Genomic DNA, 24,881 nt, shown 5'->3' with positions numbered 1-24,881 from the left:
CACCGTGTGTTCTCCCGGGGAAGTTGTCCCTGGATCTTGGGACCCTGGCAGTGGTGGGCTGCACAGGCTGCCGGGGGTGGGGTGTGGATAGTGACCTGTGCTTGCACACAGGCTTCTTGGTGGCAGCGGCAGCAGACTTAGCGTTTCTTGCCTGTCTCTGGGGTGCAAGCTGGTGGCCACAGCTCGCGCCTGTCTCTGGAGTGTGCTTAGGTGGTGCTCTGCCTTCTGTGGGCACATGGGGAAGGAATCCCCTCTCCTTGCATAACCCGAAACAATGGTCTCTTGCCTCTTCGGCAGCTCCAGACTTTTTCCCAGACTCCCTCCTGGCTAGCCGTGGCGCACTAGCCCCCTCAAGCTGTGATCACACAGCCAACCCCAGTCCTCTCCCTGGGATCTGACCTCTGAAGCCCGAGCCTCAGCTCCCAGCCCCTGCCCACCCCGGTGGGTGAGCAGACAAGCCTCTCAGGCTAGTGAGTGCCGGTTGGCACTGATCCTCTGTGCGGGAACCTCTCTGCTTTGCTGTCTGCACCCCTGTTGCTGTGCTCTCCTCCGTGGCTCTGAAGCTTCCCCCACCCCCACCTGCCATCCGCCAGTGAAGGGGCTTCCTAGTGTGTGGAAACCTTTCCTCCTTCACAGCTTCCTCCTAGAGGTACAGGTGCCGTCCCTATTCTTTTGTCTCTGTTTTTTCTTTTTTCTTTTGCCCTACCCAGGTACGTGGGGAGTTTCTTGCCTTCTGGGAAGTCTGAGGTCTTCTGCCAGCATTCAGTAGGTGTTCTGTAGGAGTTGTTCCACATGTAGATGTGTTTCTGATGTATCTGTGGGGAGGAAGGTGATTTCCATGTCTTACTCCTCCGCTATCTTGAAGGTCCCCCCTATTGATCATCTTATATAAAAATACCTAAAATGATGAATTAGGGACCATTTTCAAGTAAAACAATAAAAATGATAGTACTTAAAATAACCAGGGTTGCAGGTTTTCCAATGCTTGTGGCTTTTTAACAAGCCATATAAGAATCACATAGTTTTTCAGCATGAATATTGGGACTCTTTCTACCTTCAGAATTCTTTACATGTACAGGGTACTTTTCACATTGGCCAGTCCTGCATCTCAGACAAATTAGTAAGCGCCTGGAATGCTTGTTTAGGAGGCATACTAGCTTAGGCTAGCTCTCGCTTAGAGTTAATGCCAGGACAGAGTTCCTTGTTACAAATGTGGTTTGGGCATCCCTCCTGGGTATGCCTGCCTCCTCCTTCTCTTCTCCACTAGGCTCTCAGATAGGGGAAGTTAACTATATTTAGACAGAGCTGCAGTAGCTGGATTATCATTTTCTGAGCCCATTAGGAATAGTTGTCCTCAACATTCTCTGGACTATCCTGGGGAGTCTCTAAGACTCCCATTTTAGCTCCAGATGCATGTCTCTCCTAAGCCAAGCTGTGGGCTTTCATGGTGACTCAGAACTAGGAGATGGTTCAGAAACTCTTAGCTGATTCAGGGGTCATCGTGGAAGGGTCAGGGACTTCCTCCACTCTCAGCTTTCTCTGGGCATCTTTGGAGCCTCCATCTTGGGTTCATATATCTTTAGGATTCTTGGGCACTCAGTCATGGCACCTAAAAAACAGCAGCTCTGAACTTGGGCTTTAGCTGCCTCCTTAGTCAAATATGGGGCCAGTTAGGACTCCTGTGAACCTGGGATTGCCTAGAGCAGAGTTTCTCAACCTCAGTACTGTTGGCATTGGGTGCTGGATAATCCTTTGTTTGGAGGACTGTCCTGTGCACTGTAAGATATTTAGCATCATCTCTGGCCCACTAGATGCCAGTTCGATTCCCCACCCCAGTCATAACCTTAATAACGTCTGCAGACATTGCCAAAGGTCCATTTGGGGGTAAAATATCCCACAGCCTGAGCACTGGCAACTTGGATTCCTAGAGATTTAACTTTTCTTTTTCTTTTTTTTTAGTTCCCTGACCAGGAATCAAACCTGGGCTCTGGCAGTGAAAGCACCGAGTCCTAACCACTGGACTGCAAGGGAATTCCCAACACTTAAAAAAAAAAAAAATCCCAAATGATTATAGGATGGTCACTGTGTCCTCTCCTCTCATGCCTTGTCCTGACTGGCTGGGCGATTTCTGGCCTCTCTTCATGGAACTCCCAGCATGTACAGTGAGCCGACACTTGCACATCCTTTTCGGGCTTCTTAGTATTGGTGTCTGGTGTCTCCATGGCTGTACTCTGGGGAATCAGGAGTAGGCAGGTTGGGCCTATTGCTTTGGATATCAAGGCCAGAGGCACAGACACTGGATTTAGGAGCCCAGGTGAGAAACAGTGTCTGAGGCTCAGAGGCTCCAGCACCCAGGCCAGTCAGCAGGGTCTGTGTGAATAGCCTTGAGAGCCTGCTCTCCCCCAAGATGAGGGCAGGTGTCACCTTCATCCTGATTCTTAAGCCCTATGCAGACACTAGACGGTAAAGAATCTCTCTGGAGACTGTATAGTACCATCGAAGTCCCCGGGGTTCACATCCGGTCACCTCCTTAATGGTCTCACTCCTAGTCTGGCTTTTTCTAACTTATCCTCCACTGTGTAGGCTGTGTAATTTGAAATGCAGAGCTGACCATGTCCTTCTTATACCTGAAATCTTTCACTGGCTCCCGTCGTTTATAGCAGTTACGTTAAGATTGCTGAATCGGAGAATTTGTATTTTCAACAAGTTTTGCAGGTGCTGCTGCAGCTACTCATCCTGGGACCACACTTAGAGAACCGCTGGTTTATAGGATGAAATCTCACTCCTTAGCATGATGTAAAGTACTCTCTGACTTAAGTCCCACCTATCTCTCCATAATTTTGCTTTGGATTTTATTTTATTTTTTAATATTTATTTATTTATCTGGTTGCTCCGGGTCTTAGTTGCAGCATTTGGGATCTTTAGTTGCGGCATGCGGGATCTTTTTTAGTTGCAACATGCGGGATCTAGTTCCCTGACCAGGGATCCAATCTGGGCCCCCTGCATGGGGAGCACAGAGTCTTAAACACTGGACCACCAGGGAAGTCCCACTTTTGATTTTACATTATAAAAGAGTTGTTCTTATCTTTAGTATGTATCAGAATTACCTAATGTGCCTTACCCTCACCACTCTGGCCCTAAATCTGAATCTTAGCCCCAAATCAGAATTGCAGGCAACAGTGCTCAGGAATTTACATTTTCAACTAGATCCACAGCTGATTCTAATGCACGTGGATCCTGGACTACACAGGGAGAAACACTACATACTAAGTAGCACCTCAACATCCAGTATGTGATTTTATTTCTCCATATTCCCTCGACCTAAAATACACATTCTACCATTGATCTCTTGTCCCACTAATAAATTCTTAAAGATTCAGCTCAACTCAAGCATCTAGTCTTCTGTGAAGCCTTCCTCAATCTCTCTCTCTCTCCTCTCTTTCTGTCTCTTATACAAACACACACACACACATGCACACTTGCGTGTGCATGCTTGTGCTGCTGAATGCTGTTGTGACCCTTACACTGGAAACATCTCTTTACATGTGTGTCTGTCCTCCTGCTCTGTAATTTCAGGGAGAGACGGAAACATTTTTTTTTTTTTGGTCCCCCAGTGTGTGGCATACAGCAGTAAGTAGTCAATAAATGCTTTTCAATTGAAATGTAGTTGATTTACAATATTACAATATTAGTTTCAGGTGTACAACATAGTAATTAAATATTTTGATAGATTATACTCCATTTAAAACACTATAAATTATTGGCTATATTTCCAATACATCCTTGTAGCTTATTTATTTTATACATAATAGTTTATACCTCTTAATCCCCTATCCCTATCTTACCCCTCCCCACTTCCCTCTCCCCACTGGTAACCACTAGTTTGTTCTCTATATCTGTGAGTCTGTTTCTGTTTTGTTACATTCATTTGTTTGTTTTTTTAGATTTCACATGTAAATGATAACATACAATATTTGTCTTTGTCTGACTTATTTCACTAAATATAATACCCTCTAGGTCCATCCATGTTGTTGCAAATGGCAGAATTTCATTCTTTTTTGTGGCTGAGTAGTATTCCATTACATATATATTATATATAGTATTATAGTCATATTCCATCATACCTCTATATCTATATCTTTATATCTATCTCCCATCTTCTTTATCCATTCCTCTGCTGATAGACACTTAGGTTGCTTCCATGTCTTGGCTGTTGTAAGTAATGCTGCAGTGAACATTGGGTTCATGAATCATTTCAAATTAATGTTTTCATTTTCTTCTGATGTATACCCAGGAGTAGAATTTCTGGATCATACGGTAGTTCTATTCTTAATTTTTTGAGGAATCTCCATACTGTTTTCCATAGTGGCTGCACCAATTTACATTCCTACCAATGGTGTACTAGGATTCCCTTTTCTCTATATCCTCACCAACATCTGTTATTTGTAGACTTTTTGATGATAGCCCTTCTGACAGTGGGAGGTGATATTTCATTGTGGTTTTGATCTGCATTTCTCTGATGATTAGCGATAAGGGTTTAATATCCAAAATATATAAACAACACATACAACTCAATATCAAAAAACCCAGACAACCCAATTAAAAATGGACGGAAGATCTGAATAGACATTGTTCCAGAGAAGATATACAGATGCCCAGCAGGCATGAAAAGATGCTCAATAAATTTTAGTTAAATATCTGGCCTGTCAGTTTACCATGGATGGGGAGAGAGATGAAGGCACCTTTGCAGATGTAAGAAAGGTGATTGGGATCCTCATGGGAGTCCTGAGGCCACATCAGAGAAGTTACCTGCTGTTCCTCTGGTGTGGCTGAGGTGTGGGCCTCCGCCTTGGGTGCAGTTTGGTGGAGCTGGGGTTTGGCAGAGGCACAGCAGCCTCCAGAGAGCTGGAGCCAGGGCCCAGCCTTTTATTTCTGACTGTCCCCTCTAAGTATCCAGTGAAGACCATGCTCAGAATGGCCTAACTGGAGCTACCATTTATTTATTTATTTTTGCTTATTGCTTTTATTCATTATTTTTTTCACATCTTTATTGGAGTATAATTGCTTTACAATGTTGTGTTAGTTTCTGCTGTATAACAAAGTGAATCAGCTATATGTATACATATATCCGCATATCCCCTCCCTCTTGAGCCTCCCTCCCACCCTCCCTATCCCACCCCTCTAGGTGGTCACAAAGCACCAAGATGATTTCCCTGTGCTGAGCAGCTGCTTCCCACTAGCTATCCATTTTACATTTGGTAGTGTATATATGTCAATGCTACTCTCTCACTTCATCCCAGCTTCCCCTTCCCCCCCACTCCCCGTGACCTCAAATGTGTTCTCTACGTCTGCATCTTTATTCCTGCCCTGCCACTGGGTTCATCAGTACTGCTTTTTAGATTCCGTATATACGTGTTAGCATACGGTATTTGTTTTACTCTTTCTGACTTACTTCTTCACTCTGTATGACAGACTCTGGGTGCATCCACCTCACTACAAAAAACTTAATTTTGTTCCTTTTTATGGCTAATATTCCACTGTATATATGTGACACACCTTCTTTATCCATTCATCGGTTGATGGACATTTAGGTTGCTTCCATGTCCTGGCTATTGTAAATAGTGCTGCAGTGAACATTGGGGTACATGTCTCTTTTTGAATTATGGTTTTCTCAGGGCATATGGGCAGAAGTAGGATTGCTGGGTCATATGGTAGTTCTATTTTTAGTTTTTTAAGGAACCTCCATACTGTTCTCCATAGTGGCTGTATCAATTTACATTCCCACCAACAGTGCAAGAGGGTTCCCTTTTCTCCACACCCTCTCCAGCATTTGTTGTTTGTAGATTTTCTGATGATACCCATTCCACCTCGTGTGAGGTGATACCTCATTGTAGTTTTGATTTGCATTTCTTTAATAATTAGTGATGTTGAGCAGCTTTTCATGTGCTCTTGGCCATCTGTATGTCTTCTTTGGAGAAATGTCTATTTAGGTCTTTTGCCCATTTTTGGATTGGGTTTTTTTTTTTTTTAATATTGAGCTGCATGAGCTGTTTATATATTTTGGATATTAATCCTTTTTCTGTTGATTCATTTGCAAATATTTTCTCCCATTCTGAGGGTTGTCTTTTCATCTTGTTTGTAGTTTCCTTTGCTTTGCAAAAGCTTTTAAGTTTCATTAGGTCCCATCTGTTTATTTTTGTTTTTATTTCCATTACTCTAGGAGGTGGGTCAAAAAAGATCTTGCTGTGATTTATGTCAGACTGTTCTTCCTATGTTTTCTTCTAAGAGTTTTATAGTGTCTGGCCTTACATTTAGGTCTTTAATCCATTTTGAGTTTATTTTTGTTTATGGTGTTAGGGACTATTCTAACTTCATTCTTTTACATGTAGCTGTCCAGTTTTCTCAGCACCACTTATTGAATAGGCTGTCTTTTCTCCATTGTATATTCTTGCCTCCTTTGTCAAAGATAAGGTGACCTTATGTGCATGGGTTTATCTCTGGGCTTTCTATCCTGTTCCATTGATCTAAAATTTTTTTGTGCCATTACCATACTGTTTTGATTACTGTAGCTTTGTAGTACAGTCTGAAGTCAGGGAACCTGATTCCTCCAGCTCCGTTTTTCTTCCTCAAGATTGCTTTGGCTATTCGGGGTCTTTTGTGTTTCCATACAAATTGTAAAATTCTTGTTCTAGTTCTGTGAAAAATGTCATTGGTAATTTGATAGGGATTGCATTGAACCTGTAGATTGCTTTGCTACCATTTATTGAGTTTGTGCCATGTGCTCTATACTGTGTTATGTACTTTACGTACAGTGTTCATATCCTCACAACTGCTTTGAGAGGTCAGCACTATTACTCCCAATTTTACAGATTAGAAAACTGAGGTATAGAGAGGTGAAAAAAATCTAAATCTTGCTCAGTGCCCATCCAGGTGGATATTGGTAGAATCTAGATTCAAACCCAGGCCAGTCTAGTTCCATTGTTCTTTCCTTGCTCTTTTCATTACTCTGTAGCTGGGGAGTCTTGTGGACTAGATTATTAGGCCCCTAGGTTTCCACAAATGAAATCCTTTGGCCTAGACAACGTTTGGCTCCAAAGGTAAACAGTAGGGACAGGAGCTGTAGTTTTGCAAGTCAGATACCAGCACCTTTCACCTTAGCTTATATTCCAAAGGAGATCACACTACATGGCCCTCTGGTGGCCCCATTCGTCTGGAATCATGAGGGATCAGATTTGGGAATATAGCTGTAACCTGGCAAGGGCAGAATTAGCTGGTAGAGGAGGGAGGGTAAGTGAAGGCCGTTCTCTTGCAGCCCTGATGAATGGCAATCACATACAGAGGGCATTGGCCAGGGCTAAGGATCCAGGAGCATGGAGGCAGCCAAAACATCCAAACTGCAGGGTGAGTCACTAGCTGAAGTCAGGTTGGCTATGGTGCCTGGAACAGAAAGAGGGAGGGTCCTGGGACTCCTCAGCGGCACCTGGGAAGAGAGACTAAGACAATCACTCAGCTGTGGCTGCCACTTTAATGGGCTTGAATTCTCTTGAAGTGTGACAACCTCATACCTATCACTTCACTTTTCTCCACTTCATTCTTCTCATCTAAAAAATGAGGGGGTTGTGCTAGAAAGTCTGTAATTCTTTATGTCTAGTGCCTCCCACCTAGATGTCAATTTTGCACTCTAGGTGTCAGTCTGCATGATGAAAAGATGCTCTCTATAGTATCACATTGGGCTTTCTAGTTTCTATAAGCCTATAAAGGGTTTTTTAAATTCATGTTTTAAAAATAATTTAATCTGGGACTTCCCTGGTGGTGCAGTGGTTAAGAACCCACCTGCTAATGCAGGGGACACGGGTTCGAGCCCTGGTCCAGGAAGATTTCACATGCCACGGAGCAACTAAGCCTGTGCGCCACAAGTATTGAGCCTGCACTCTAGAGCCTGCGAGCCACAACTACTGAGCTCATGTGCCACAACTACTGAAGCCCGCATGCCCAGAGTCCGTGCTCCAAAACAAGAGAAGCCACTGCAATGAGAAGCCTGCACACCGCAACAAAGAGTAGCCCCCACTTGCCGCAACTAGAGAAAGCCTGCGTGCAGCAACGAAGACCCAACGCAGCTAAAAATAAATAAATAAATAAATAATAAAAAAACAATTTAATCTGTGTTATTGGCTCCATTTCATAAATGAAGACATTTAAACTTGTAAGGTTAAGTCACTTGTACAAGTAATGGAATCAAATTAGGGCTGCCAGATCCCAAAGTCTCTATACTATGCTAGTTTTTTCCCTGCTATATAGAAGGACCAGTGCCAGCCGATGATTAAATAAGAGAGTTTATCAAAGGGAGAATCATAAACTGGAGAGGAGGAAAAGGATAGGCTTGAAATGAATTCCGTGACTTCATATCCTAGAATGGGTCTTCAGGAAGAGGAGAGAGAGGCAAAGACAATAATGAGATAATACACTTTAATGCTGTGTTAATATGGAACCAAAAAAATATGTAGAGAATGTGGAGAAGTACTGCTTATAATGGTTTAGAGAAAAAGAAAGTGAACAAAAATGTGTGCAAGAACCAAAGGGTAGCAGTGCAGGTGAGTGGGCGGTGAGGAGCTGTTGGCAGAAACAGGCCATCAAATGCAAGATGGCCCAGGCTGGACCAGTTGCCTGTCAGCAGATTTTCCTAAAGAGGTCATAAATTACCTTGCAAAGCCCTTTCAAAGCTTTGCCACCTAACAAGAGGAAAGTCATTAGCACAAAGTGTGCTTATCGTATGATTCTGTTATAGATGGAATAGAAAGACAGCTACCACATTTGTTACTTTTCTGTGAGCTCTCTGATTTCAAAGATTCTGTATGATTATCCAGTGTGTGTTAAGGTCACATGTTCAGATTTTGATTGTGGAAAAAATAAAATCACTATAATTATATCATGCCTTCTTTTACTGAAAGGAGATTTAGTATCTTAATCCATATGTCAAAAAAGATAAAGTGCATATTTACTATTCAAATAAAACATGAAGCTATGTAATGGAAAAAATGTGAAGAAAATAAGTAGAGAAATACGTACCGTGACGATCGGTGGAAAGAACGAACAAAATGATGCAAATGGACCTCACATAATTTTAGAACCTCTTGAAATCTGGGTAAGTGAGCTACTCAGCAAAGTCAAGGATGAGTCTCCAGGTAAGGTGACTGTCTCAGGATAGGGCATAGGAGTGGAACATCCTAAAGTATCTGGCAATAGATATCAGCAACAAAAAGCTAAATCCATAGAGAATACAAAGGAAAGAGGGATTGTCCAGATCAGATTTGGGGAAATATATACTCCAGAAAGCAGTGGAGAAAGTACAGGTAGTGGACTTGGGTGTTATGACTTATGATGAGGGTGGGCAGGAGGGGTGAGGAGTAGAAAAAACTGAGGGAGGGAGTAAAAGGAAATTGAAAAGAAAGTTTGTCTTAGGGACCCTGGTCAGAGACTTGCGCTTCCTGTTTTAATTCTCCTATAGTGTTAGCCGATGAAGACTTGAAGTGGGGGCTTCCCTGGTGGTTCAGTGGCCGACTCCGTGCTCCCAATGCAGGGGACCCAGGTTCAATCCCTGGTCAGGGAACTAGATCCCACATGCCGCAACTGAAGAGTCCACATGCCGCAACTAAAGATCCTGCATGCCTCAACTAAGATCCTGCATGCCGCAATGAAGATCCCGCATGCCACAACCCGGTGCAGCCAAATAAATAAATAAATATTAAAAAAAAAAAAAAAGACTTGAAGTGGATTGATGTCTCAACACGGGACTCCTGGAGAACTTGTCTGGTTTCATCCTCAGTCTGGAGGGTCGTGTGGCAGAGGCTGAGTCCCGTGTCTTGAGCCAGCTTCCTCGGTTCACACTGCAGCTCTGTCACCTGACTAGCTGTGGAAACTTGGGAGACAGCTCAGTGGCCATCACTGCACTTCTCTGTGCTTCATTTTCTCATTTATTTCATTTATTTGAATATATACAATGGGGATAATAATACAAAACCACAGTTTTATAACCTAAAGGACTTTGAAAACCAAATTATTTTTCATAAATTATTTGGTGGCAAAGCCTGACATGAACAGTTGTGAGTCTGTCTGTAGTTTCATTTTTGCTACCGAGTGTGAATATTCATAGATTTCACTGCAGAAATATTAATTGTGTTTGATTAGAGAGTGCTACTCCATAGCTGACTTGGGGTGTTAGTAACATATAGTACATGCATGATTGTTACCTTTTCAAAATCTGAAAAATTCCACATTTGGCTCCAAGGTAGGTGTGGATCTGTAGTTCCTGCTTCATAGGGTTACCATAAGGATTAAGTGTGCTTATTCATATAAAGCACTTAGAAAAGTGCCTGTCACATATTAATAACTAAATAAATGTTGGTTATTATTATACCTATACTGTGTCCTTTCTAAAGGCCCACTTTGTAGAAAGCTGTGAGTTGAGGAACTGCCAAAATAATAACAGATATCCAAAATAATAACAGACATGCTCACTTATTTAGGTGAATGTCAGGGCTCCTGATTTAAGCTTAGCTAGGTCTTTGACATGCCTGGAGGGCTGGTGATGGTGAAGGGAGTGTTTGACAAGGTTCTAGAAACCGAAGAGCCAAAGACCTTCCTGAAATTAAAAAAAAAAAAAAAAGCAGAGAAAAAGGAGAATTAAGGGGCACAAGTTTAATTGGAAGACCAGGAGCCTGAGTGAAAGGAGCCATTCAGAGTATAGCAGTGTATTTCTGCCTCAGTATGCCCAGATTCCCATGGACTTCTGCCTGAGTCCCAGCAGAAGGGGACTGCAAGGAAAGAGCAAGTTCCAGCTGGTCCTGGTGACTCAGCATCCAGTGGGAACATCTGCACTGTGGGTTCAGCCTTCCAGTGGCCTGGGCTCTGAGAGGGCAGAAGCTCCTGCAGCGAACATTGGGATGGGACCTCAGGCCCACACCACCAGCAGCAGCACTTCTAGTGGACATTGGCAGCCTTGCCACCCTTTGGTGACCTTGCCACCAGTGACCAGAGGAAGCCAAAGGCGTTTGAGGAAGAGGAGTGGAGAGGAGGAACCAAGGAAATATACCTTAGTGAACAATATTGTGACTCTCTTTTTACTCCTAGCCTGTTATAACCTGGGAAATTTAGGCTTCAGATAGACAGTAGTAGAATAAACTAAAGAAAGGAAAATAAATGGTTGCTAAAAATGAAAGATGGTGTTCAAGTTGTAATTAAGTTGCTCTCGAATCTGTGCTTTTCTGAACCTGGTGTCCAGCAAATCATGCCACAGCTCTGGTGTACAGGGGTCTCCACTTCCCCCAAGAAGCTATTGGAAATAATGAGCCAAGAGACAAAGACTTTCAAAATGATAAGGCAAGTGCCAGGAAGGGGAATTTTCCAGTTCATATGGAGGCATTTGTGTTACTCCCAAGTAAAGCAGATGCCATTTTCAAACATGCTCTCCTTGACCCAGTGTTCTTTTCTTAGCATGATTAGGGACGGATCAACTCTAATTGCAACACAGACAGTTAGCAGAATTCGGGATTATGTTAACACTCTAAGTGTTTAATGATGAATGAGTCATATGTCAGGCTGTGACAAAAGGCTTCACTCTTTAAACAAGAGATGCCTGGTTCTGGCACATTATTAATTTCTGAAGCTTAAATCCGGGATAACGATTTAGGAGGTTAATCCCTATTTCATTATAATTCCTTGTAATAGAGTTTGGCCTCTTCTCTCCCCTCTCCCCACTTTCACATGTTGCCTAATAGACTTAAAAAACAAACAAACAAACAAACAAGAAAATCCTTCTTACTTTGGTAATGAGAAGTTTCTGCAAGAAGACTCTCAACCTCAAGGTTTTTTTTTGTTTTGTTTTTTGCGGTATGTGGGCCTCTCACTGTTGTGGCCTCTCCCGTTGCGGGGCGCAGGCTCCGGATGCACAGGCTCAGCGGCCATGGCTCATGGGCCCAGGCGCTCCGCAGCATGTGGGATCTTCCCGGACCGGGGCACAAACCCATGTCCCCTGCATCGGCAGGCGGACTCTCAACCACTGTGCCACCAGGGAAGCCCGACCTCAAGGGTTTTGAAACTATAATATACTGCAGAGAAGAGCCAGTGCTTTCTGCAAAGGGGTTTATTGGAGGAGATTCGATCAAGGAAGTATTCCAAGAACCTGAATCCTGAGGAACCAGGCAGGCAGGATTCGTGGGAGGGCTGAGGGGAGCTGATGGCGTGCAGGAGCAAGGACCTGACTCAGGAGAGCTTAGGAGACCATTCAGGTCTGGTCTGAAACTGAACAGAAGGGCTGGGTTGAAAACGAGGTGGTTGCCAGGGCTGTAAGGTGGGATTTGGACAGGAATGAGAGCCTGGCTGGTTCCTGGAGGCAAGAGAAGCTCTTGCCTGGAGCTTGCAGGTGGGCATCTGCCTAGGTGTTCCAGAGGCTGATGACCGTGACGATGGAGGGGGCCAGGAAGAGCAGGTAGAGGCTGAAGAGCAGGGTATCCATCATGTGGCTGAACCGCATCCACAGGCTGACCGAGTGCTGCTTCTGAGCCTCGTCCTCCTGCTGGGCCCTCGCTGACCCAGGGCACCCATTTAGCTCTGCCTCCCTGGGACCTGGCGCCTTCCCCACCAACTCCACGGGCTCCTTCACACCTACGGAGAGACAGAGACTCAGCTGTGGGCTGCCAAGGTCAGCTGGGGGGTTGTGGGGGCAGGAAGGAGGCGGGAGCAGAGAAGGGGAGGTGATGGGAGAGGACGCGTGGGCCGTGCTGATTTCCCTCACCAGGCAGGTGGGCAGGGCTGAGGCCCAGGCCCGTGTTCCCTTCTGGGGCGCAGCGGGGCAGCGTTTCCTTGGGCTGGTACAGTGTAGAAGCAGGGAACAGAGCCAGCGAGGCCTGGGTCGGGGCTGGGTGGTGGCCAGATGCAGCAGGTAGGTGATGAAGATGGTCTCCAGCAGGCGGACCACCATCAGTGACAGACACAGAGCAAAGTAGACACCTGAAGGCAAAGCAAACTATAAATAAATCTGGGCAGATTCCTCACTACAATTTTTTTCCCCCAAATCCAATCTTTCCTCAGAATCCATTCCCTCCTTAAGTGGAGAGGCAGCGGTTCTCCTGCTACCTGCCTCCCACCATGTCCCCTGCTGCCTTTGCTTCCCCGGAAAGTGGGAGGGACCATACTGATGAGAGGGGGCGCCACTGGCAGGGAGTAAGTCATTCAACGTCATGAGCAGGAAGACGTTGTAGCCCAGCAGGAGTGTCATCTTGAATGGGGTGCTGTTCTCACTTTCTGCCGGCAGGAAGAAGCTGAGGGCGTCGATGGCTATCAGAAAGCTCCTGGGCACCAGGGGGCTTATGACAGAGGCTGGGCCTGCGCCTGATGGCCACCTGGTGGGGAGGGGAGAGGGAGGCAACCGAGGAGAAGCCTGGGAGGCTGCCAAGCCAGTTAAAAGCAAGAGTTGAGATTTGCTCCTTACTTTCTATTAAGGAAACATCACCTCAAGTCCCTTTCTCATTCCTGCCTCTCCAGCAAAGCCATCGGAATCACTACACTGCCTTTCCATGGTTTGATTCTACCATGCTGCTTACCATTGAAATGTATCTCATTCCTTCTTGGCCCAAGGTTCAACTTTCTCCACCTAAATTTTTATTACTGCCAATGTGCTCTTAGCAGAATTGAGGGACCAGATTCTTAGGTCCCTCAATTGTGTGCATTGTATTTCTGCTTGCTTTCCTCATCAAGGTCTAATCTCTAGTGACTTTGCTGGTGGACATTGAAAACCAGGGGGAGGGAAAACAAGACAGAGCAGACATTTGGGGGTCACCAGGATTTGGAATCATAATATCCCTAAGACAGTGTTTCATAACTTTTCCACCACCTCTTTTAAAAAATAAATATAAAAATTCCTGCCCTCCAAAAAGTTCTGATAGCCCTGGCAGGGGGCGGAGGGTCATGCTCACTATAAATCACTGCCATGGGAGCTTTGTTTCTTCCTCGGGAAGGATCCATTCAATCAATATTTACTGAGTGCCAGGTACTGTTTTAGGTACTGGAGATTTATCAGTGAAAAAAGTGATAACGATTTCTGTCCCTGGGGAGCTTATTTTCTCGTGGGAGAGCTTACATTCTGGTGGAGGACATAAGCTATATATCTAAGGAGAAGATCTCATCCAGGGCCCCTGAGCTCACATAGAAAATGATTTGGTCATACTCATGGTGCCCACAGGCATCTTCATCATTCTTTGGTGGATAGCCTGAAGTACCCGTTCCCCCTTGCTCCAAACGACGTTCTGTGATGTTTTCAAAATCTCCTGCACGTCCTCCTCCATGCCCAACACCATGTTCTGCACTGCAAAGGAGATCCAGGCAACTCAGCTTCCCCCAGCACTCCCAACCCCTTTGCCCAGACTGTTGGATTCCTTACCACTTAGCTTTCACACCCCTTTCGGTGAGATTCCCTCACTGTTTCCAGCTTCCTATCCTCTTCTTCCCAAACCCTTTCTCTAGCTCTCAACATGTGAGCCTCACTCACCTGTGTAGATGAAAGAGCTGGAGGTGAGGGTGCAGTTCTGTTCATCAAAGGGGAAGTAGATGTCCAGGTTGCAGATGCTGCTCACCTGCGTTGGTTTGCTGTATTCGATGTGATCATCACTGTTGACATAAGCCATGAGACCTGGAGAGGTCTGATCCATATCCATGCTGTGTGTGAGAAGGACAGGGAGGTGAGTGCTGTGGGTTCCCCATCAGACTTGGCCTTCTTCCTCTCTCAGGTCATCCATTCCTGTGCTCCAGCCCCACTCATCTGACCTCCTCCTTCCACCTATTGCCATGTTTTGGGGGTTTCAGATGCTGCTCCTTTCTAAGGTGAGTCTTTGTGTGGCCCCTATTGGTTACTCATGCTCTTCCCTGGAGATATGGTCTCCTTCTGGCTTTTTTCAGCCCAGATACTCACAACTCCTCGATGAAGATATCTGGAAGCCACAGGTTCTCAGTTGCCACGCTCAGCTTCCTGATGCCCCCACATTCCACTGGGTTCCACCCAAGGAATGGATTGTACCAGATCTAGAGGAAACCGTGGTGTGGGACAAACAGGGGGTGGGAACTGGTCTTAGTCTTTCTCTGTCTCTTGCACTTTACATTCCTTTGTAAACTCATCTCTTTACTCTCCCACCCTCTCTCTGGTGACAGCTGTCACAATGTCACTGACAAAGTTTTACTTGCTTCCACTTCCCCCTCAGTGGTCTCAAGGGAGACCTTGAGCTTGGCTTTGGATTCCTGTGTTGGAGCCACTTAAATATTGGTTTCCATGACCTTGGTTTATGCCACTTGCTCCCTGAGCCCCATCTCTGCCCTCCTTAAAGTGGCAGAATAATCAGGAAGTTTTATGTTTTCATTATTGGCTGGTTCTGTATGAATTTGTCTAATTTGTGGGTATTCTCAGCTTTATCCATTTTAATCTGTGAAGTTGGACCTTGGAGTGGAAAAAGAGAGGTGTCATAACAAAGGGGAAACTGAGTCTATCTTACCACATTTAGCCACAGGAATGATGTCATCAGTTAAAGATGTATATCCTGGAAAAACAATTTTCATCCAGGATCATTAATTTTATGAAGTCAGGTCCAGTGCCACCACCCACCTCTTACTCATTTCCAAGGCTGTTTTGTGTGGCAATTATGATATTTTTCATAAGCCACTAAAAATGGTAGGTCATATAATCCAGGGTACGTGAGAAATGCAAGTGAAAGCACCAGTATGAGAGTCCATTGGGATCATGTTTCTTGTGGCGTATTCCCAAAAAGGGAGAGCTTTTACCTGCAGTGATGTCATTGTAGCATTCCCTGTCATTCCTCCCTACCCCATAGAATGAGCTTTTAATTTTACAAAATCCAGTCAGGGAACCCACTGCTCACCACTAGACCATTACAGAGTTGGGTCAGGACTTACTACTTCCAGGATGGCAGACAGGGTGAAGGAGGTGTGGACATGAGTGGGGATGCTGAAGTTGGTGACTGGACGGAAGGCCTTTCTGTCAAACACTGCTTGGAAGGCAGCGGGATCCACCCCATGCTGGTCGAATCCTGAGCAAGTGATGGTGAAATTGTCTCCTCTTCCTGTAGAGAGCAGAGACTGTGAAAGGAGTGCCAGCACTGGGGTCTGGGAAGTGTTTCTGCACAGAGAGACAACAGGGGTCATGGGAGAAATGTCTGGACTCCTCCTTCCTGGGCCAGGGAGCTTGGGCTGGGCTGGTAGGCAAATGGTGGAAGTTGATGAGGTGAGCCGAGTCAGCGCTCCATCCTCGATTCCATTGTCTCTCTGTCTACACAAAACTTGTCTAAATGTGTATGCAAATTCAGTCCTGACCACCACTTTTTAGTGTCCTGTTGTGTTCTTAACAATCTCACCACAAACCTTTGTCCTTGAGCCATTTGGGTGAATGTCAGTGACAGATTTTGCAATCACAGTTCTCCGCCTCACTATATGAACAGGGCATAGATGGTCATGAATTAATGATGAGAGAAATAATCAGGTAGGTAGTGAGCAATCTGTGGGAACTTAAGAAAGGAACTCCTTAAAGAAGGAACTCAGTTTTCAGTTTAATGATATATATTGTGTCCTTGCTTTGTGCTGTAATTGTTCTCTTCTAAAACTCAGGACTCATCACCACTGAGATTATCTTAAAAAGAGTTCCTTGATACCCATCTTATACCCAAACCTTTTCTTGTCATACTTTGTGGGGCAGAAACAGAGAATGTATGTGGTAACATCTTCTGGTCGAGTCTGTTCTTATCTGTCTCTGATGTTGTCCTATCCCTCATTGCTTATTCTCAATAATGAACAAGAAATTACTCTAGACTGGGAAAATTGTGCTGAAAAAGTTTCCCTCTTTCACAACAGATCTTCTCTTCTACCTCCTTCCCCTTGGCATCTTTCTTTTCATTTGCTTAAGGGAACTGAGAAAGAATTTTCTTCTTCTCAATGTCAGTCGATACCCAGAAACTGTGGGGTAGATTATATGTCTGGAAAGAGAATGACATGGGGAAAGGGAAGAGGCCCATAGATGTATGGGGAGTGGAGAAATAGATTAAGAGAGGCGTCAACTAACTGTTTAGGACCCTAGAAAGAGCTACAAAGCTGTCAGTGTCATGAGTTTCCATTTTTACCAAAATGAACACCCAGTCATTGACTGTCGAGAAATAAAAATTAGCCTGGTTTCTCTGTTTCCCAGAAGTTATATGGATGCTGTGCTCTTACTCTTGTCCCATCTTACCTTGAAGCAGCAGGTGGAGAATGAGGCAGAGGAGGAATCCTTCCCCATGGAGCCAACCTCTTTCCACCTTCCTCTCCTTGGCTCTTCTCTGGGGACTTAGTAATAATGTTGACCTTAAAAGACCATAGGCCACACCTCAAGCCTTAGCTTTGAATAATTCAGGTGTCAGGTAGTGTTAGCCATCTCTCTAATGAGCACCCCCAGTGACAACAGAATATCACGGAGGACTACCCCACCCCATGCCCTAACTAGACCTGAACCTGGTCTCCAAAAGTAATCTGACAAATCAGTTTGGAGAGAAGGAAGAAAAAATATTTGGTCACTGGAGCAGTGCTAATGGCTTCCTCATACTTTAGAGTCACTGTGGCATATAATGGACCATAGGAAAGGCACAAAATGACTCTATTGCCTTCAAGTGGCACACGTACTTATTTTAACCCTGCTGCCATCTTTCAAAATAATTCCAGGGGGGTGTCTCCTTTTATATAATCAACTTCAGACTCTGAGGCTTTAAATATGACTTCTGTACTGGCGAGTCTTAACTTTTGATTTTTTTTGCGTGTGTCAAAAGCAATTTGGACCCAGGTATACTGGAGGAGGGGGTGGGGTGGAGGGGAGATCACAGAGTTTTTCAGTAGAAGTTGCTTTATGAGGTCATGACCAATCAGCCTGCAAATTCATGTTGTTTTTGGCCCTGCTAGTGTTTTTAGGAAATTAGTTAGTTGTCAACATTTTAAGAATAGGGAGATTTCGTGTAAAAACTGTTTCTGGCTTTGTTTGAAAGATAAGATCAAGCAGTACTGGGCTCACATTTCTGCTCGACAGCAATGCTTTCTGCCAAAGCTAAGAAGTGGTTAAGCCCTTTGGATGGAGAATATTTCTCTCTAGATCATCACAGTTTCTGTCACCCATATTGTCTTATTCCTGACCAGCTCCCCTCATTTACGTTACCTGCTTGGACTTGGTTGGTGTTTAAGTTTGCCTTTGAGTGTTGAGATTAATTTTCTTGTTCGATTCTTAAAGGGCCTTAGGAAGTAATTTCAAAATACCATGCCATGCCTAGGTGATCAGGGGTCTTGTCAGATTTAGAATGTGCAAATATTTGGTTCCTGGTGGAAACCAGACATATGGGAAAGTGGGCCAAAGTCATCAGTTGTTTAACCTGTTTTATTCTAGAATGATTTCTGTGAGGGAAGGCCCCAGGGAGTGTCATCAGTGGCTAGGAAAACCAAGGGAGAGGTTGCTTCAGTGAAGAAGCTTTTCAGACTAGTTGGTACAAGACAGGAAGAAAGGTCTAAGGCCAAATCCTGTTTCTGTTAAGAGTCGTGTCACCCTCTCTCTGCCTCAGTTTCCTCCTCTTTAAGATTGAGAGGATAAAGCCTGTCATGCAGGAGTTTTATGTGGTTTGAGGTAATATTTGTACGTTGCCTATCCCATCCTGAGCAGCTAATGAATTGGAGCAGCAATAACATTAAAAATGGCAGTAAGAGTAGTTGTTATTGTTATCCTCACTCTGTCAAGGTTGTTCAGGTTGCTTCAGCCTGAATGGAATCTTCTGGACTTAGAATGTCTGAGTAGACTGAATTAACCCCAGTTCTCATGAGCAGAAAAGTGTTTTCTCTCAGCTTCACTCAGCTGCATACTGATAAGGACCCTCCCTCCACTCTCCTTAGCACCACTCTTGATCTTTTGAGAATCCTTTCCCCTTCAGGAAGTTTATTTATTTTTTCTTTTTTAAAAGAGTCCTCTGGATCAGCATTTCTCAAAACATTTTCTGCAGAACACTAGTTCTACAGGATGTTCAATGCTTTTCTTTTTAAAATTTATTTATTTATTTATTTTAAACTTTAGCTGTGTTTTGTCTTCGTTGATGCATGCGGGCTTTCTCTAGTTGTGGTGGGTGGGGGCTACTCTTTGTTGCGGTGCACAGGCTTCTCATTGCAGTGGCTTCTCTTGTTGCAGAGCACGGGCTCTAGGTGCATGCGCTTCAGTAGTTGTGGCTCGTGGGGTCTAGAGCGCAGGCTCAGGAGTTGTGGGACATGGGCTTAGCTGCTCTGCAGCATGTGGGATCTTCCCAGACCAGGGCTTGAACCCATGTCCCCTGCATTGGCAGGAGGATTCTTAACCACTGCGCCACCAGGGAAGCCCGTTCAATGCTTTTCTGAAAAGCTTTTTTTTCATTGTTCAAGTTCAAATAAGTCTGAGAAATGCTGAATTAAACAAGGAGAAACAGGTTTTATTACTGTAGGATTTCTCAGAGTATTTTAAAAAAATGCTAATGTGATTTGAATATCATGTATATAATTTCCCAAATGTAGTTGACTTTTGGAAATTCCTTTTTCTCAGAATATCTTGCAGGACTAGTACTCCACCGATATTTTTGTGAAACACTGCTTTAGGTAAATAGCGTAAATCTAGAAGAAAGAAAACTTGAAAAATTTGTCTTAGACTTGCTACAGATAGAATATAGAATGCTGCAGCATATACATAAATAAATCAAGAAATTTAAAAAATATGGCTTCCCTGGAGGCTCTGTGGTTAAGAATCTGCCTGCCAATGTAGGGGACAGGAGTTCGAGCCCTGGTCCGGGAAGATCCCACATGCCGCGGAGCAACCAAGCCTGTGCGCCACACTACTGAGCCTGCGCTCTAGAGCCCACGAACCACAACTACTGAAGCCCGCGCGTCTAGAGCTGGTGCTCCACAACGAGAAGCCACTGCAATGAGAAGCCTGCGCACTGCAACAAAGAGTAGCCCCCGTTCGCTGCAACTAGAGAAAACCCGTGCACAGCAACGAAGACCCAACGCAGCCAAAAATAATAAATAAATAAATAATAAATAAATTTTAAAAAAAGAAATTTAAAAAATAAACGAGATAAGGGCTTTTTCTTTAGATAAGCATTTTAAATCTGAATTTTGATTAGAACTGTAAGAACCCACAAACAAATAAAAGGTAAATAGATACCAATTTCAAGCTGTTTCTGAATCCCTGAGCAATATAAACTTAGACTGCCTCAAGGAGGAAGCTTTGTTTTCTTTCTTTTCCTTTAGATCAATGGCTTACCAGCTGCTGGCCATATGTTATCCACCTAGATCTAATTTTAAGATGAGAATTTAAAAACATTCTCTGGTATTGTTACCTCTCAAATATGCTCAGACAGTAACGTTTTAGTAGACGGGCAATGTTGATTTTTCTCATTGGTGGTCTTGCAATCGATAACATATATAATTTGTGTTTTAACAGTATATAATTTTTCCTCATGGAATTCAATAAGTGAATTATTTTGAGTGAAAAATACACACAGCCTGCATCAGTTTTAAATTTTCCTGGACTGATATTCATGCCAGAAAGGTTATCACCAGTGTAGACCAAAGTTGTTTATCTCTTCTTCTGATCAAAATCCCATGTTTATAAAGCAACACACCTGAGAAGCTTTGGGGGATGACTGGGAGCGACCACTCTTCCAATTTGTCTAGGCCTGTTTAGTGAGAAGCCTCCATCTCGGTTGGACTATTGGTTCTGTCTTCTCCGGCTTAGTGGGACCCTGTTGCCTCTTGTCTGTGACCTGACAGGTACCCAGTCGATACTTCACAATGTGGGAAAATCCCTCATGCACATTTTACCATTAGAGATGTTAGACATACTGCATTCTTTTGTTTGCTTAAGTAATCCTTAATTGTCATTTTGGGAGGAGTAAAATTCCAAGGCCTGTCTATTAATTGTGATGCTTGTTATTTGAGCTGAGTAGATTTAGATGATTGTTCTGGGTGGAGGGAACAGCTAGAGTAAAAACATGGAAATTACAGTGTTATCAGGACCTCATATTTGAGTAGGAGAGTGACAGGAAATGAAGCTGTGGTATAACGTGGGTCCAGATCACAGGTCTTGTATACCAAGCTAAAGTTTGGTTTAATTTCATAGCCCGGTGTTTCCCAAACTTGAATAAGTCTCAGACCTCTTTTAAGGGAAACAATTATCCTAAACCCCTGATGTTGACCTAAATTATTTACATTATAATATTACTTAAATATGTATATTCATAAAACCATGTATAAAGTCCTTATATCCTTTATAGTTCTCATACCAGTATAAAATTAAAATAAATTTACAAATGATTACATACAAGACTACAGAATCAACACAACACTAATTTAATGTAGTGCATAATATTGTTTTATTAAAATTAGATAATTGATGTCATTTTCCCCCTCTTTATAATACAGAGCTAGTTTTTTGGAACGCCTGTCTGTTATTTTGTTGAGCCAACTTGATGGTGCATCTCAATATAATAGCTCGTAAACATTTTTTAAAAAGCAATTCTTCATTTCATTCTAACTACTACCGCTACTGCTAATGAACTTAGGAGGTTATTACTGCAAAGGTGGGGAGTGTGTAATTCTTTCCTTCATAAGGCGAATATGTGATATGACTTATCATAACATGCCCATACCACTGTGTACGCTGTGAACACTCAGCTTCTCCCACGCAGTTCTCTATTGAAAATTCTGTGAAACCTTTGTCTCTATAACATGCTATGATGTTATTTGGCTTTCATTCAGCATTGTTTACATCTTAAATCCTCTTCTCTTCCTTCTTAATTTGCCTGAGACCATTAAAGAGGTGCATTATTCTCTTGCACTATATTGTTACCATGATGTTAAATAAAAGATTCCATTTATTAACTAATTTTTTTTTAAGTCTTATTCCATGAAAATGACTTTCATTGCAAAATTGATCTGCAAAAGTGAAGTTCTGTTTTTATAACTGGCAGAAGAATTCAGGAGTGCCACAGCAGATGTGGGGTGATCACACTTGACATTAGCTCCTGACAAGCTGGGTACAGGAGGGTGTCGGGGGGCTGCTGGAGTAAAGCATTTCTTATATCAATGAATGGGACCACCGTCCATCCAGTTCTGCAACCAGAAACCAAGCTGTTACCCATGACACCTCTCTTTCTCATCCCACAGTATCTAATCCATCAACGTTTGTCCATTTGACCTCTTAAATTTCTCATGAGTCCGCCTACTTCTCTCCATCTTTTCCACCACAGTTCTAGTGCAAGCCACCATCCTGGATGATGATAGTCACTCCTAGCTTGACTCTTCTCTTCCATTCTAGCTGTCTCTAATTCTTTCTCCAGTCTGCCAGCATCAGGGAAGTTTTCAAAATGTAAATTTGATTTCTGAACGCTTAACCCATTCACCTTTTAAAACCTTGCAATGATTGGTTTTTGCTCTTACTCTAAAGACCTATAACATGATCTACCTTTGGAGACCTTCCCTTCCTTCTCCCACCACCCGGCCTTTGTTGTTCCCTCTGCTTGGAGAGCTCTCTCTTCTGTTCACTTCCACCATCTTCACCTCGCTAACTCCTACTATTCTTCAGATGTAACACTAACCTTTCTTTTCTGGTACATATCAGTTATAGTTTAAATTTGGATTAATTTTTATCCAGGACTCTAAACCCCATGAGGGCAGGAAACTTGTCTGTTTTAGCTCCATTGTATCTCTACCAAATATTGAATAAATGAATATATTGAGTACCTTACACAACATAAATATATTTAACAATTCTGCATTGCAACATAGATTCTCTAGCCCCTTGCCTGAAGGTTGGAGAATATCAGCCTCTGCCCCAAAACACTTCACAACATAAATACACTTCAAGGAGGGGATGCTTTGCAATTAATACCATGTAAATAAGTTAAGTCTTTGGCCCAGGCTATTCTTGGACAGGCCGAGGTAGTACCATAGTGTATTGAGATGTTGAACCAGGGTTGTATAGTGCTCATTCATTTTTTAAAAACCTATTTTTGAAGTATTCAGGGAGATTTTTGAAGATTTTTATTTTATATGAAGGTATCAGATATGCAGCTTTTGGGTACTACAATGTTTGAAGCATGGTTGGAAGTACCAGTATGCCTTGGAAAAGTGGCTTGAGGTGTACTGAAAAAGGTTTTCCTTATCCCACCAGATGGCCAGAGGTGCTTAAGGAATTCTCAGTAGATATATATCTATATATCTATACCTATATTTATATCTATATAAATCCTCAAGATTTTTCTGTTAAATTGAACATATCCCCACTGAGAGCAGAAATGGTTTGTTTCTATGACACTAAAACTTTTTTATTATGAAATCCTTAAAGGCTACCCAAAAGTACAGCAAATGATTTTAGAAGCACCTGTGTACCCACTGCCAAGCTTTTTAAAATTTTAACATTTATAAGTCATTTTTACAAATTGATGTATAGTTGATTTACAATGTTGTGTTAGTTTCTGGTGTACAGCAAAGTGATTCAGCTATATATATTATATATATACATATGCATATAATATATATATGTGTTCCTTTTCAGATTCTTTTCCATTATAGGTTATTACAAGATATTGAATATAGTTGCCTGTGCTATATAGTAGGTCCTTGTTGTTTATCTATTTTATATATTGTAGTGTGTATCTGTTTTTTTAAAAAATTTATTTATTTTATTTATTTTTGGCTGCGTTGGGTCTTCGTTGCTGCGAGCGGGCTTTCTCTAGTTGCAGCGAGTGGGGGCTACTCTTTGTTATGGCGCACGGGCTTCTCATTGCGGTGGCTTCTCTTGTTGCGGAGCACGGGCTCTAGGAGCACGGGCTTCAGTAGTTGTGGCATGTGGGCTCAGTAGTTGTGGCTCGTGGGCTCTAGAGCGCAGGCTCAGTAGTCGTGGCACATAGGCTTATTTGCTACCCAGCATGTGGGATCTTCCTGGACCAGGGGTCGAACCCGTGTCCCCTGCGTTGGCGGGCGGATTCTTAACCAGTGCACACCAGGGAAGCCCAAAGTCGTTTCTTAAAGAAAGAAATTATTACAGAAACAGTTGAAGCCCTTTGTGTATCCTTCTCTGATCTTATTCTCCTCCTTCCAACACCAGAAGTAATTACACCTCAGATTTGTTGTTGATTATGACCAAGCCTGGCTTTACTTTTTTTTTTCTTTTCTTTTTTTTTTTTGCTGTATGCGGGCCTCTCACTGTTGTGGCCTCTCCCGTTGCGGAGCACAGGCTCCGGACGCACAGGCTCAGCGGCCATGGCTCACGGGCCCAGCCGCTCCACGGCATGTGGGATCTTCCCGGACTGGGGCACCAACCCGCGTTCCCTGCATCGGCAGGCGGACTCTCAACCACTGCGCCACCAGGGAAGCCCCTGGCTCTACATTTTTAAACACACATGTGGGGCTTCCCTGGTAGTGCAGTGGTTAAGAATCCGCCTGCCATTTCAGGGGACACGGGTTCGAGCCCTGGTCCGGGAAGATCCCACGTGCCGGGGAGCAACTAAGCCTGTGCGCCACGACTACTAAGCCAGCGCTCTAGAGCCTGCGAGCCGCAACTACTGAAGCCCGCGTGCCTAGAGCCCACGTTCCGCAACAAGAGAAGCCACCGCAGTGAGAAGCCTGTGCACCACAACGAAGAGTAGCCCCTGCTCGCCGCAACTAGAGAAAACCTGAGCGCAGCAAGGAAGACCCGATGTAGCCAAAAATAAATAAAATAAAAATATAAATTTATTTTAAAAAAACCCCCGCTGGTCTTCAAAGCTAAATTCTCGGGGGGGCTCCTCCTCCCGTCGCCA

The 24,881-nt window shown here is 43.6% G+C and overlaps 1 pseudogene; it reads right to left on the bottom strand.

Annotated features, from left to right (window-relative positions):
- Positions 1-12,430: 12,430 nt before the first annotated feature.
- On the bottom strand, positions 12,431-20,355 carry LOC112414788 (5-hydroxytryptamine receptor 3C-like; annotated as a pseudogene).
- Between the last annotated feature and the right edge of the window lie 4,526 nt (positions 20,356-24,881).

This window comes from Neophocaena asiaeorientalis, unplaced genomic scaffold (genome assembly GCF_003031525.2).
Source record: "Neophocaena asiaeorientalis asiaeorientalis breed wild unplaced genomic scaffold, Neophocaena_asiaeorientalis_V1.1 scaffold225, whole genome shotgun sequence".
In the NCBI taxonomy this organism is placed as follows: domain Eukaryota; kingdom Metazoa; phylum Chordata; class Mammalia; order Artiodactyla; family Phocoenidae; genus Neophocaena; species Neophocaena asiaeorientalis.
The sequence above is the reverse complement of the archived record's forward strand: the minus strand, read 5'-3'. Positions and strand labels throughout refer to the sequence as shown.